This window comes from Maylandia zebra, linkage group LG23, assembly GCF_041146795.1.
Source record: "Maylandia zebra isolate NMK-2024a linkage group LG23, Mzebra_GT3a, whole genome shotgun sequence".
NCBI classification, from domain to species: Eukaryota; Metazoa; Chordata; class Actinopteri; order Cichliformes; family Cichlidae; genus Maylandia; species Maylandia zebra.
The window spans coordinates 35777046-35791268 of NC_135188.1; the positions used below are offsets into that span (position 1 = coordinate 35777046).

General features: G+C 41.9%; 1 protein-coding gene and 1 long non-coding RNA gene across 3 annotated transcripts in view; one reads left to right on the plus strand and one right to left on the minus strand.

The window, feature by feature from the left end:
• LOC101487169 (gamma-aminobutyric acid receptor subunit gamma-3) overlaps positions 1-14223 on the minus strand; it is a 198703-nt gene that overhangs the window by 81010 nt on the left and 103470 nt on the right. The gene's annotated exons all lie outside the window — the stretch shown is intronic.
• The window catches only part of LOC143414990 (uncharacterized), an 81254-nt gene that overhangs the window by 44586 nt on the left and 22445 nt on the right, over positions 1-14223 (plus strand). The window contains exon 3 of the long non-coding RNA XR_013095601.1: positions 1218-1300. This is a non-coding gene — a long non-coding RNA (uncharacterized LOC143414990). The remainder of the gene's footprint in view (positions 1-1217; positions 1301-14223) is intronic.

Below are 14223 nucleotides of genomic sequence, written 5' to 3' on the forward strand. Positions count from 1 at the left end.
ATACGTGTAATAAACAAAACTGTCCTGTACCTGAGGATATGAGTGGTATTTTGAAGATTGCTTTTGTGTATGTGTGCGTGTGTGTGTGTATGGAGCTAATATCATGAACATGCTTTTGTATTGTTCATTCCTAGGAATCAAATAGAAGGACCTTTTGAAAGAAACAAAAGAAATCCATTTGCATACCTGGCTGTTTACTCGAACACAATTTGTGAGGGTGTAGGAGGCAAAAATGAAAAATGACGCAGACTGCCGGCTGTGCTTCGCTGAACATCTATCCTAAGGTCCAATCAGCACCTGTGATTCTTTGTCTAAGATAAATGATGTACTTGTTGTTTGGCCTGTTTAATATTGATACCAGTAGTAGGATATGCTGGCAGCAGCAGCAGAAACAGCTGTAGCGCTCATTTATCTGCCACCAGTAGACCCTGTATGTTAGACATCATGTTTCAGAAATGTATTTACTCATCACTTTTTTCAGCTGGAGCTGAGTCAGTGAATGTGAAGTCATATATTGATAAATACCCAGGAACATAATGTGGAACAAATAGGGATAAATGTGAAGATCTGCCATCCATCAATCCATTTTCTAGCATTGTCCCCAAGCAAGCAAAGAGACAGAGATAGTTTGCACTCCAAAGTCTCCTTCAGAGTGGACATGCACAAAGACACCTCACCTTGGAGGAACTCAGGAGGCATCCTAATGTCCAAACCATCTCAAGTCATTCTTTTTGTTGTGGAGGAGCAGTAGCTCTACTTGGAGTCCCTTCTGAATAACTGACATCCTCATTCTATCTCTAAAGCTGTGTCAACATATAAAGCAATTAGCACATCACTTCATGGCTCAGTCCAACCTGATTGTGACTAGGAAAAATCCATGTTTCGGTGTTTCTTGTATTAGGCAACTGATTGCAACTAGTCCCCCCAAGGTTGAGTGTTTATGACCTTCAATCTATGGGTAACCAACAGATTAAGCTTTTGACCAGGTGGGAGTCAACCTATTTCTAAACAATCACAGTCTGATTTGGACAGAGTGCAATCAGACAGTTTGCATGTATATAGTGTTCTCCCTGCCTCTGCATCGGTTCTCTCCGGGTATTCCAGCTTCCTCCCACAGTGCAGAGACATGCAGTTCGTCGGGTTAGGTTAACTGTTGATTGAAAATTGGCTGTATGTGTGAATGTGAGTGTGAATCATTGTCTGTCTCTCTGTTTTAGCCCTGCCACAGACTGGCAGCCTGTCCAGGGTGTACCCTGCCTTCTCGCTCCATGGCAGCTGGGATGGATGGATGGATGGATGGGTAATTTATAAACACAGACAGATTATTATGAACATGTTGTAACAAATCGTAGTCATTCTGTGCCGATGAGCATAACTTGGCTGCGACACACCTCTTTGCAATAGGAGACTTGACTCAGCTGCTTGTCGACTGCTTGTATTCTGGTTATATTCCTTTATAAAAGCAAGCAGGACACACAACGACATCACTCTTTCTCAAAGAATTTCAGATTTATTTTTTCAACTAGTTCCCGTCGCGAGTCTGAATGTAAGTGGTTAATGTGGATTTCTGTTTCGTGTCACTTCCTGTGTATGTAGATGGCAGTTTGCCTCCATATTATTATAAATAAACCCTACTTTAAAAAGCTGGGGTTTATTGCTAAGTCCATCTTTTTTTGCCTAGAGTAAGTGGTGATATTTATGTCACACAATCGTTGCTACATTTCCACTTGTTCTTTTTTATTGATTTCTTACACTTATTAAACCATATTGTTTAGACAGCTGGATACAATCATTCAGTGGTCCAATTGCTTTACCTTTGACAATGAGCCAGGCATGACTCTGCACACTTCAACCTATGGTTGTTTTTATTGATCATTGCTCATTGTTTCACTTTGAGCAGATCATTTTTACATTAGGTTCTGCATAAAAACAAAGAGACAGCCAGCATAAAGCGAATGGTTCCAAACTCATCTCTTCAGGGGTATTCAACCCACATACTGAACATATACTGTACAAGAATGACTCACCATACATTCCTTTGCCACCATAACACTTACGTTTCTTCAAAGTAAGTCAAAACAAATTCGTGAACATCCAGTATCAGCAGCTGGATCATTTTAAGTTCTTTGCTTTAAAGTGCAAAATGATCTTTCTCTTGTTTATTTATCTCAAACAGCCAGCATGTATAGAACAATGTTGATACCTCGAGGCTTTTCACAGTCTGCTTGAGAAGGTAGTCCTTTTTTAGCCAGCTTTAGGAATAGGCCTTCAAACACAAACAGCTCATAATTAATGTATATACCGATTAAAGAGTTTTGCTTCAAATTCTAGATTTCTGTATACAATGATTCCTAGGGGAAAACAAGCAGAGGGAATGAAGAAAACAGAAGAGGAATTAAATTAGAGAGGAAACAGCAGAAGGTAATGAAATCTAATAGGGGTCAGGGAAGCGATGAGGGGAAATGACATGAATGGAAAGTCTTAAATTGAAAGAAAGATATGATGGAGAAGAAGGGCGTTACAGGGGATGATTTAAGGGTCCTGGAGCTATTACCATGTCAGCTAATCAATATGTGCTGACCCTCAAAAATTATATCCAAGCCAGTCCCTGCAGTCCTGTTTAATCAAGATACTGAGAAAGTCTTTAGTTTTCATGCTCGCATAATGCAGCAGCTGCTTGTACATGTCATGCTACAGGCTTTGATGACTGCTGTCTACCTCCTCAAACACAGAGCTCCTCCTGTTCTGCTTATTATTACCATACTTGGCGAGGCTTGCTGCATCTTGTGTATCTCTTCTTTAAAAACCCCTTTTTTTGTGCTTTCACAGCTCCCCGTTGTTTGAATCCATTAGATGCATCCTCAAAAGTACACATATTCCTCCACTATACTGTCACATAGGAGCTCCTTTATTCGGCAGTTGTGCACAACTCTGACTGTGAGCAATCATTTAAGCCCTAAAAACATCATATTTGGAAATAAAGCGTATTTAAGCGTGTCTATCACGGTCTGGAGTGTGTTCACACTAGGAATTCATTGCTAGGTTTCGGCTCCACTGACCTGTATTCACCACACTAAGAGAACAGGTTTGCATGAGATGGTGGAGAGGTGTTGAGTTACCTCTGCATGTGCAGTGTAAAGCATCTGCCCCTCCTCCTTTTTAGGAACACGAAACTGCTGCTGTTAGTTGTTTCAGCAGTGCCTCAAAATGCTGCCGTTTTAAGTCCCAGATTATATGTAAAATAGGGTGAAGTGTGGACTTACAACATAAAAACAGTAGCTACTTGTAACATACACAGATCAGGCATAAGATTATGACCAATGGCATTGATATCAGTGAGCAAGTGAATATTTTGTCCTCAAAGACAAATCTGCAGTAAAAATTAGTTTGACAAAGGCCCAATAGTGACAGCTAGATGACTGGATCAGAGCTTCTCATAAACTGGAGCTCTTGTGGGGTATTCCCAGTCCACAGTGGTCGGTATCTATTAAAAGTGGTCCGAGGAAGGAACAGTGGTGAACCAGTGGCAGGGTCAAGGCTCGTTAATACGTTAATGGGTGTGAAGGCTGGCTCATGCGGTCAGATCCATCAGACGAGCTACTGTAGCTCAAATTGTTGAAAAAGTTCATTCTGGTTCTGATAGAAAAGTGTCGGAATACACAGAGCATCACCGTTTTTTACATATGGTTCTGGATAGCTGCAGCTTGGTCAGGGTGGCCCTGCTCACCCTTGCCCACCACCAAAAGCCCCAACAATGGGCACTTGAACTGAACCACGAAGTAAGGGAAGAAGGTGTGCAGGACAAATAATCTGATCCATGGAGCCCCACCTCACAGCTTACAGGACATAAAGCAGGGGTGTCCAACTCCAGGCCTCAAGTGCCGGTGTCCTGCAGGTTTTAGATATCACCCTGGGTCAACACACCTGAATCAAATGATTAGTTCATTACCAGGCCTCTGGAGAACTTCAAGACATGTTGAGGAGGTAATTTAGGCATTTAAATAAGCTATGTTGGATCAAGGACACATCTAAAACCTGCAGTACACCGGCCCTTGAAGCCTGGAGTTGGACACCCCTGACTTAAAGGTGCTGTTGCTAACCACAGCACGCCTTCAGGGCTCTGTTGGAGTCCATGCCTCCATGGATCAGGGCCACTTCGGCAGCAAAAGCGGGACCAACAGAAAAGAGTTTTCATATAAATTTTAGGAATCCTTACATGGTTCATTTTGAATGAGAGGGACAACCACCTGATATGATATCACCAACTTTGAGATTAATATCCAGGCAGAGGAGCCCCACCTTCTGCTTAAGTCTTTCGGTTAAGAGGGGCAGCCAATCAGAAAACAGTTACCTTGCTTCGGCTAGTTATCTACCACTACCAAGGTGCAGTATAAGACAAATAAGTTTGTCTTTTTTAAACTGTGGAAAATGCAAAACATTTTGATTTTAGAAGTGGTGAAACTAATGTTCTCCCTTCACATAAAAGTAAATTTGATGTTTTTTATAACGAGATAAAAAATAGATGTAAATCAAAAGTTTCCATACTTGAAAGGTGGATGTAGAGTGCAAATGCCAAATGTTTACCTTGCGTGTCCTCTGGAATCAACAGGTGCCACCCATTTAAAAAGGTCACAAATGACAGTTATGTAAGACAGAAAGGATTTTATTACTAATGTCGCCAGGAAACGGCGGATTCTCAACTATGAGAGACTGCAATTAAGGACAGTAAATGCCATTTACTTTCCTGAATTAACTCATGAAGCTGTTTTGGCGTAAAAGGAGAAGAACGGTGACCTTCTGCGCTGCAATCAGATAACCTTTTTCTTATGACTTTTTTCTTGCTTCACTCTCTGGGTACCCAAAATGAGTCACATCATTGAAGGTCAAACGCGGAACATTTACAAAAAAGCACGAACCGACGTGCACAAAATTGCACTCATGCTCCCACGCGCAGAGACTACATTAAAAGGCTCTTTAAAGTAACGTTTGACATCTGAAAAAAAAAAAAAGAAGAAGTAAAGATTCCCTGTCACACGCGAGAACAAAGAATTTTCTGCCTGAGCAGTTATTTTCTCTAAATCATGAGTGCTTAACACTGCTCACACTCTTGTCAACTTCTGCCCTCTGAAATCTAGTCATACAGAAAGACGGGAGCAAAAGGCACCTTTTCTGTGAGGTCTGGAGGAAATGAAAGCAATGTCTTGTTGCCCAACATTGTGAATTAAAGTCTAGATCATGCGAATGAGATTAGCTCCATAAACAATGGCGGGGACGGCTTTAGAAACACTGAAATCAAGAAAATTGAGGATCTCACAAATGAGCCTTGAGTGTGTCCTATTTTAGTTTTCACTTGTGTTGTGTGTCGTCAACAAATACAGAGGCCTCGTGCTGATTTTTTTTTAAACTCGTCGTCATTGTGTGCAGAATTGATTTACATTCTCTGTGATGTTAAAATGATTGCAGCGCCAGGGATCTTGAGGTGTACTGATGAGAGTTCAGAGCAGGTTGTTCTGACTTTATTTTTTGACAACTTGTTGCAGTGCTTGCCACCGGTAAATTTTAAGGTGACAGTCCTTCAGCACTCTGAAGGACTGTCACGGTGTGTCAGTCCAGGTTTATTTTTATCATTTAATTAGCTGGCTCCTGTCAGGTTCATTGGACTTTCTTCCTCCTCCTTCTCACTTTTATCTCATCCTTTTAGTTAGCCAGCCCATGCTTGCCATATCAACCAACTTTTGTCAGACTGTCTTACAGTTCTTGTCCGTGATGCATTTTTTTCTTACCATTTGGTGTGCTGTTTTTGCTGGCTACACTGACTGATCATTTAAGTTGGTACACCTCTGCAGCTTCTGGCTAGTGCAAATGTCTAATCAGCCAGTCAAATGGCAGCAACTCAATGGACTTAGTCATGTGGACATAGTCAATAAGACCTGCTGAAGTTTAAACTGAGCATCAGAATGGGAACCAAAAGGGCACCAAAGGTGATTTAAGTGACTTTGAACTGTTGTTGGTGCCAGACAGGCTGCTGATGTACTGGGATTCTCCCACAAAACCAGAGAATGGTCTGAAAATAAGTTCCAGTGAGTGGCACTTGCCTGAACAGAAAATGCCTAGTTGATGACAGAAATCAGTTTGGCAGATTGTGTTGAGCTGGTAGGAAGACAACAGAAACTGAAATGAACACTCGTTACAACCAACGTAAACATATGGAGAAGAGCATCTCTGATTGCACATGTCAAACTTTGACGCAGACTGGCTACATCAGCAGAAGACCGCACCGAATGGCGCTCCTGTCAGCTCCGAACTTAGGTTACAGTTCTCACATTCTCACCAAATTTGAACAATTGCACAAATCAAATCTCAAACTTTTTTCTTGAACATGACAATGAGTTGAGTGTATTCGAATGCCCTCCACAGTCACTAGATCTCAATCTGGTGAGATCTTTTGTGGTGGAATTCACTGATGGACAGCCAACAAATCTGCAGCACTGTGGTGTTGTCATGTCAGTAAAGACCAACATTTCTAAGGAAGGTATTCAGCACTTTGCTGAATCTGGGCCATGAGGAAATCAAGGCAGGTCTGAAGGCCCAAAGGGGGGCCAGCAATGTGCCCGTTTTGCCATTTAGGCTTTATTTCTCAAAGCTCATGGTAGACCTTTAATATTTGATTGACCAGTGGTCTAACTTTGTAAGTCAGACATACTCAAACTCAAATATATCTCACTGCATCAGTAAGGTTCTTTAGTTTTGATGTGCCCAATAAATACACATAAATATGCATGACATCAAGTGAAATACTTCTTAACTATGCGACTGAAAACCACCATATGATCACAAAGTTTGTTTTTGCTTTTCACTCCAATATTTGTGTGATTTTCTTTGAGGCACTTGAATGACTTAAATTAAGAAGAGTATACTCAATTTTGAATGCTAGATATTTATTTTACACGGCCAGCTCACCGAGAAGCTAAATCGTGGTTAAATCCAGTGAAATAACATTGCTGCAGCTGTAAATGCATCTCCACTCTAGAATCAAACTTTTTAACATGGAGATATTGCCAAGTAACCCGTAACAGATTTACAAACATTCTCAACAGTGCATAAAGCAAAAATGAGCAGTGGATATTTAACAGAAATGAAATGAGAAGCAGAGGGAGGGAAACACAATGTTCCCTTTTTGAGTCTAAGAGTCTCTTCTGAAGAGGGTTGGAGCCTTTGATGTTTTTTCCCTGCATGTGTGTATTAATCATGGACAGATGAATAGCTAGATATGTATGTGTGTGCATCCGTGTTAGTGAATCTCTGTGTGTGCTTGTTTGTGTTCCTCGTAAGTAAGTGGCCCTGCCACAAAAATAGGTGTTTCTGTCTGTTTGGAGTGGGGCTTCAGGAAGTCCTTCAATCTCTGTGGACTCAATTATTCAGTGAGTCCGTCCCCGGCTGCCGTTGCGCTGAGGGTGTACACTTTCTTTCCATTCTGACGATGTTTAAGTGCATGCATGGGGTTGTTGGAAAACCAAAGTCACGGAGGATGAATAAAACAGGAATAAACATGAGAATCCCCGAGTCCAGTGTGGACTCCTAATCCCTGCTGATATTCACAGCCATGATTCAAAAGGGAAAATCAAGCTTTTCGGACGATTTACGGTTAACTTGCACAAAGAAAGCTTTTATACAAAAGCATACCTGTTTTTGTCAGCCTTGATCACATAAGTGGAGCTGCTATGGATACGGAATATCCCATCACCACTAATTGAGGTGTCGGGAATTTAAAAAAATAGAAATAGAAATAGATAGAAATAGGAAAGTCTTATTTTGAAGAAGAGGTGAACTTTAAAGGGGCTATATTGTGCTTTTCCTCATTTGTAAAATATATTCTATTATAATGGTGGATGCTCCTGTTGAACATGGCCTTATGTACAAAGAGACTACTACCTACCGTCTATCTGACAGGGCCATAGAAGATCCCTAGCCCATGAGCAACACAGGTATCTGCTGCTTTGTGCAAGCAGGAGCAGTATAAGCACTGCCAGCACTCTACAAAATGACCTCCAGCAGGTCACTGCTGTGAATGTCTCTGATCAAATAATCAGAAATAGACTTCATGAGGTGGCCTGTGAGCCCGACGTCCTGTAGTGGTCCCTGTGCTCACTCCCCGGCACAGTGAAGCCGACTTGCATTTGCCATAGAATACCAGATCTTGCAGGTCCATCACCGGTGCCCTTTTCACAGATGAAAGCACAGCCTGAGGGGAAACCCTATCATGTGATTTCCTGAGGTCAAAAGGCCCAGGACATGAGTAGGGGTTAAGGCGTCTGGGAAGGGATCTCAAAACTGGATTATAGATGGCAGACAGTTGGTGTCATAAACCACCGCCTCTGTTCAAAGATGGTCGCTCACAGTGGACGTAGATTGCTTCTTTCACTATTCTTTCAAACCATCTTCTCTGTCCAAAATGTGAACATTGGTGTCCTCAAAGGAGTGACCTTGCCACTTCATAAACGCATGGCACAACATAGAAGAGCCACCTTGACGGGACAAGACTCGGTGGTCCATCTGCATCTAAAGGACAAAGGTCAATCCATAGGGCTTAAATCTGGGACTCTCCACCATTTGAGTAAGTATCAAGTAACTTCTGGTCTGGGGAGGCATATTAATGGAGGGACGTACAGACCTCTACAGGCTAGGCAACAACAGGATAAAATCCTTGGATCCTCGGGTTCCTCCTGGTGGGATCATGTGGCAAAAGTAGGCAGGCATTTCCTGGAGGATGAACAAAATGATATTTGATTTGATGGAAGATGTATTATCTACAATGTGGCCTTACTGTCCTTGTATTTCCATTTGTGTATGCTATATAAAAAATAAAAAGAGAGAGAGAAATCAGTATAGAGGTTTAAATATGCACCTAACTGCCAGTAACTTGAGGTTTCATTCTGTCAGAGCTTCTCATGACTGTTGATAAATCACATATTTCTATACCTCATCTTACCTTATAATACTATTCAAGTTAAAATATTCACTTCTTTATCCTTATAATCTCATTCTAATTCATGATGTATTTGGCTGACTCATCCACTCATCCAGCCGTGTGCTTATTTCAATTTCTGGGAGCAAGGGGGAAAAAAATAAAAAAGATTGCTGCGTTACATTAAGGAAAATAAATAAAATTTAAAACCTTAAAACTAAATAAAAAGCATCGTTTTTCCATTATCTCCTATAATCCCCAACTCAGGCACACACTAGACTATCAAAATAATTACAGTGCTGATTGCCGGCTCCCTGTTTGCAGAAAACTGTGAACAAAATCAAATGAATTGACAGCACCCAATCAAAACAAATTAAAAGCACGGCTGCGTTGTATTGCCGTGACCTGTTTTGTGTTTTGGGTCAGTAATAGCATCTTGGAAATGCACATACTGACTAATAGATGCAGCATCTCTGTGCCAAGAAGACTGAGGGCTGTGCTAGATTGATAGCGTGCCAGTGAGAATAATAATCGGTCCTCTTCATCTGAATCACTGTCCCTCTCTTTGTCTCTTTTTTTCCCTTTAAATTAAGAAATGATAAATGTGTTCACTGTCTATATCTCTGGGACTCAAGTATCAGCTAATTTGCTTAGCTCAACTTTGCAAAGGACGACCGTGATCTCAAACCTGGATGAGAAAGGATTTGTGAAAAGAGGCGAAAAAATGAAAATAACCTCTGAAGCCTCTACCAATGAAAGAAGAACAGAAAGTGAAAGGACTCAATAAGCAGAAGTGATCAAAGCAAAGGGAAAAGAAGCAGAAAAAGTCTGGATTCACTCACACAGAACTTGTTCTTCAGTGGGTTTATCAGTCCAAATAATAAAAAAGCACAAAGAAAAGATGTTCACACTCACACTGTCTGGGAGACAACATACACACTGCTTTTCCCCCTTTGTCTTAGAGACTGTGTACACACACATACACATAGCAGCTTTGAAAAATGGCATCTTTCAAACGGGGACATTTTTTCTCGGCTCTGAACGACATGTCTTCAAAGATTAGTCATGTAAGCAGATTTATTGGCGCTAATATAAATGGCCGTCTGTAGTGGGAGTATCAATCCCTCTCCACTCACTACAGATGTGTTTGAAATGGCATGTGACAAGAGAGACAAGAGTTACAAAAACTTAAAGAATCAAAATAGAAAATGTTAATTGTCGTCTTTGTAGTGGACGTTTGATTTTAATGTGCTATCAGTTAAAGGAGCTGTGTTTAACAGTTGATATTAATGACACATTCTGCAGCTCACATTGGATATTTTAACAGCTGTATATATTGTATGCAGTGTATGTTACGATGACAATAAAGCTGACTTGGACATAAAAGAACAACCAATGCAAGATATATGTTCCATCGCTAAGTCACAGGTAGCTGACTAGCCATTCCCTGGTTAATTATTAGTGTAGACAGCAGATGTAAAACGTCTTTGCTTTGTGTTTTGATAGGAGTTACTAATAGCTAAAAACAATGCCATTTGATACTGTATATAACTTTGGAGGAGGCCACCCACAATGCCTCGATAGTTCTCCTCTATTTATTTTAGATCTTTTGAAAACTCTAACATTGGCTTTATTAGTTAAATGATTTTGATGGTCTTTTTGACATATCTGTCTGCTGTCTTTGTGCCATTTTCCAACAATGCGTTTCCTATACTTCCACAACTGGAGCCTTTCACCTTCACATTACTCTGCCATTAATCCTTTTCATTCACTATTGAAGTGAAACACTGCATAAGGCGCTGGCATAGGTAACGTAGTATGATCATGACTAATTAAGCACTGAATAATTTGCAGTATCAGTATAGAGATACAGTATGTTTCTTTTTCAGTGACTGTGATTAAAAAGCCGAGCTGTGACACAAACCGTTGCATGGCCCCAAATAGCAGCCTATCACTTCCACACAGGTGAAAATTATCTGCTTTGACACTGAGTGGTGAAGAGCTTTCACTGGCGGTTAAAGGATTCGTGTTTGGATGAAAGTAACAATTGATATTCAGCAACTGCAGATTGTAACATCTGCAGTTGCTGAATATCAATTGTTACTTTTACAACATTGTCTCGTAATAGCTGTGAAATTGCAAAAATGCATAATGTCAAGAGGAAACTTTTATGTTGAACACAGAATCTATTTTTTAGAGGGTTTTTGCATTTTATTTCTTGCCTAGAGAACTGTTCTGAAAAACCTGGTTATAAAATTGCACCAAATATAGATAAAAGCCTAAGTATGTACAGTTAACTTGTTAATCTAATGAATATCACTATGTTTTAAACATTTAAAAGTATCTTTTTTTCACTGTTTTAGAGCACACTTCACACATTATATACTTTTTAAAGTTAATTAGTAATCAGTGCAGGTTGTCATCATCTTTAGTAATCCCTAAAAAGCAAACAGGCAGACTCAAGTAAATTGTTAGTAAAGGCTGTAGCTTTGTAACACATGCTGTAAAATTGTGCATATACAACCCAAACTGTGTAACCTAAGTAACCTAAGTAACTATGTGGGGTACCTGAGTAGCCAAATTTTGATACCTAAACCTAACCAAATGTCTAACTGACCAAGTATATTTTTCATTTGTTCTTTAAAATGATATTATCTAATCAGCAAATCACAAGGCAGTAAATCAGTGCATTTAGGCATGTACACATGCTGAAATTCAAACTCAACTCAATCCCCCCAAAACCCAAAATGTTATAACTAAAGTAAGCAGAAGAGCATCTCTGAACCTTGAAGCAGATGGACAACAGCAGCAGAAGACCACACCAGGTGACATAACAAAACATTGCCTGCCCTGATAAGATTTCTGCTGTGACATTTGGATGGTCGGAAGGTATGGATCCATTCCTGCCTCACATCAAAGGTTCGGCTGATGGTGTAATTTAGGAGAAATTTGTCTGGCAGATGTTGGGCCCCTTTGCACCAGCTGAGCATCATTTAAGTTTCTCAGTTTCTTTCTTGAGTATTGTGTCATGGTCCTGGGTCGTGTGACCCAGTGTGTTATGCTTAGCCTATTTTGATGTTTATTATTTGTTTAGGTTCTCTAAGGTAGTCCAGCCATTTGTATATATCACCCCTGCATTACGTCTCCCTTGCCCTTCGTGTGTTTATGTCTGTGTGTCTTGTACTGTCAAGTTCATGCTGTCAGTTATGTCACCTCCCCCTGTACTACGTCTCCCCGGTTCATGTCTCATGTTTCCTGTTTTACTTTGAAGGCCTGCATTCACTGTCAGTGTATTCAGTTTTACTCCTCCTGTCCTGTCGTTAAGTTCATGTGTGTCAGCTGCGTTCCCATGTGTGGTCACTTCCCCTGATCATCCCTCATGTGTATTTAGTCTCTGTGTTTCATACAGTCTGCGTCGCGTCATCTGTGTTCCCACCCTCCGTGTTTCCATGCCTGGTCTGTTGTCTTCCAAGCCATAGCCTCACCATCGTTTGTTCCCAGTTTAGGTTTCTGTTTAGCCACGTTATCCCTGCTGTATTTGTACACCTTGTTTTCAGCCATATTAAAGGCTTGCCTTCTGTTAAAGCTCACTCCCGTCTGCTCACTCGTGTACGCACCTGGGTCCATTACACGCATTCTCCACTCGGTCCGTCACAGCGGACCGTGACAGTACGACGCGACCATGCCGGACCCAGCGACGCATGAGAGGGAGATCATCCAGACGGTGGAGTCGCTCTGTGGTAAATGGCTGCGGTGCTCCGAAGAGGAGGAACGGGAGGAGTTAGCCCGCCAAGTGGGAGTATGCATGTCTGTGTTTCCCTGGCTATGGGAGGCACTACACCCGCTGATCACTGACCTTCTCGTCACCGCTCTCAGACTCCGTCCGCAGCCACGGCTGCCTAGTGTGCGGGCTGTGCCGCCAGAGCCCTGCTGTTGTCCCGTTTCCCCGCTGCTTCGCGAGCCGGAAGCAGTTAGAATAGAATAGAATAGAATAGCCTTTATTGTCATTGTACAGAGTACAACGAAATTGGAGTGCCACTCCCTTGGTGCAAGTTTCAATAATAAATATAAATGTAAAATATAAAAAGTACAAAAAAAAACAATCGTAAGTACTCAAACAATAGTATGTACAATATATACAGGATAGCAGCATTAATATAATGACAGTATGAATAGCAGCATAATATAATGACAGTGACGGTATGGAATAGGTTCAATTGTTTTTGTGCTTATTTACTACGGTGATAGCTCTGGGAAAGAAGCTATCCCTGAATCTGTTTGTCCTGGTTTTATGTGACCTGTACCGTCGGCCTGACGGTAATAGTTCAAACAGTTGGTTGCTGGGGTGAGAGTGGTCCTTGATGATATTGCCAGCTCTGCTGAGGTACCGAGAGTTTGCAGTGACCTCCAGGCTGGGCAGAGAGCAGCCAGTGATCTTCTGGGCTGTGTTGATGACCCTCTGCAGTACTTTCCTGTCTGCAGCTGAGCACCCTGCATACCATGTTGTTATGCCGTACGTTAGGATGCTCTCTATGGTGGCTCTGTAAAATGTCACCAGCAGCCTCTCCTCCAGGTTGCTCCTCCTGAGCACTCTCAGAAAGTGGAGACGCTGCTGGGCCTTTTTAACCACCGCTGTAGTATTTGCAGTCCAGGAGAGGTCATCAGATATCTGCACGCCCAGAAACCTCATGGAGTGTACCCTCTCCACACAGCTCCCGTGAATGTAAAGTGGGGCCGGGTCTGCTCTGCCCTTCCTGAAGTCCAAGATAAGTTCTTTAGTTTTCGTGGTGTTCAGTTGGAGGTTGTTAACTAAACACCACTCAGTCAGTCTGTTGACCTCATCTCTGTAGTCCGACTCATCCCCCCTTGAGATGAGTCCAACCACTGTGGTGTCATCCGCGAACTTTATGATGGTGTTTGAGAGATGGGTAGGGGAGCAGTCGGATGTGTAGAGCGTAAACAGGAGGGGACTCAAAACACATCCTTGTGGAGACCCGGTGCTGAGTGTGATGGTGCTGGACCGGTGGGGGCCGAGTCTGACAGACTGTGGTCTATTTGTCAGGAAGTCCTTGATCCAGAGGCAGATGGGGGTGGAGAGTCCCAGGTGAGACAGTTTCTGGACCAGGATCTCCGGGATGATATGATTGAATGCTGAGCTGAAGTCCAGAAAGAGCATTCTCACATAGCTTCCTCGGTGCTCCAGGTGACTCAGCGCAGTGTGGAGCGCTATGGTGATAGCGTCCTCGGTGGAACGATTT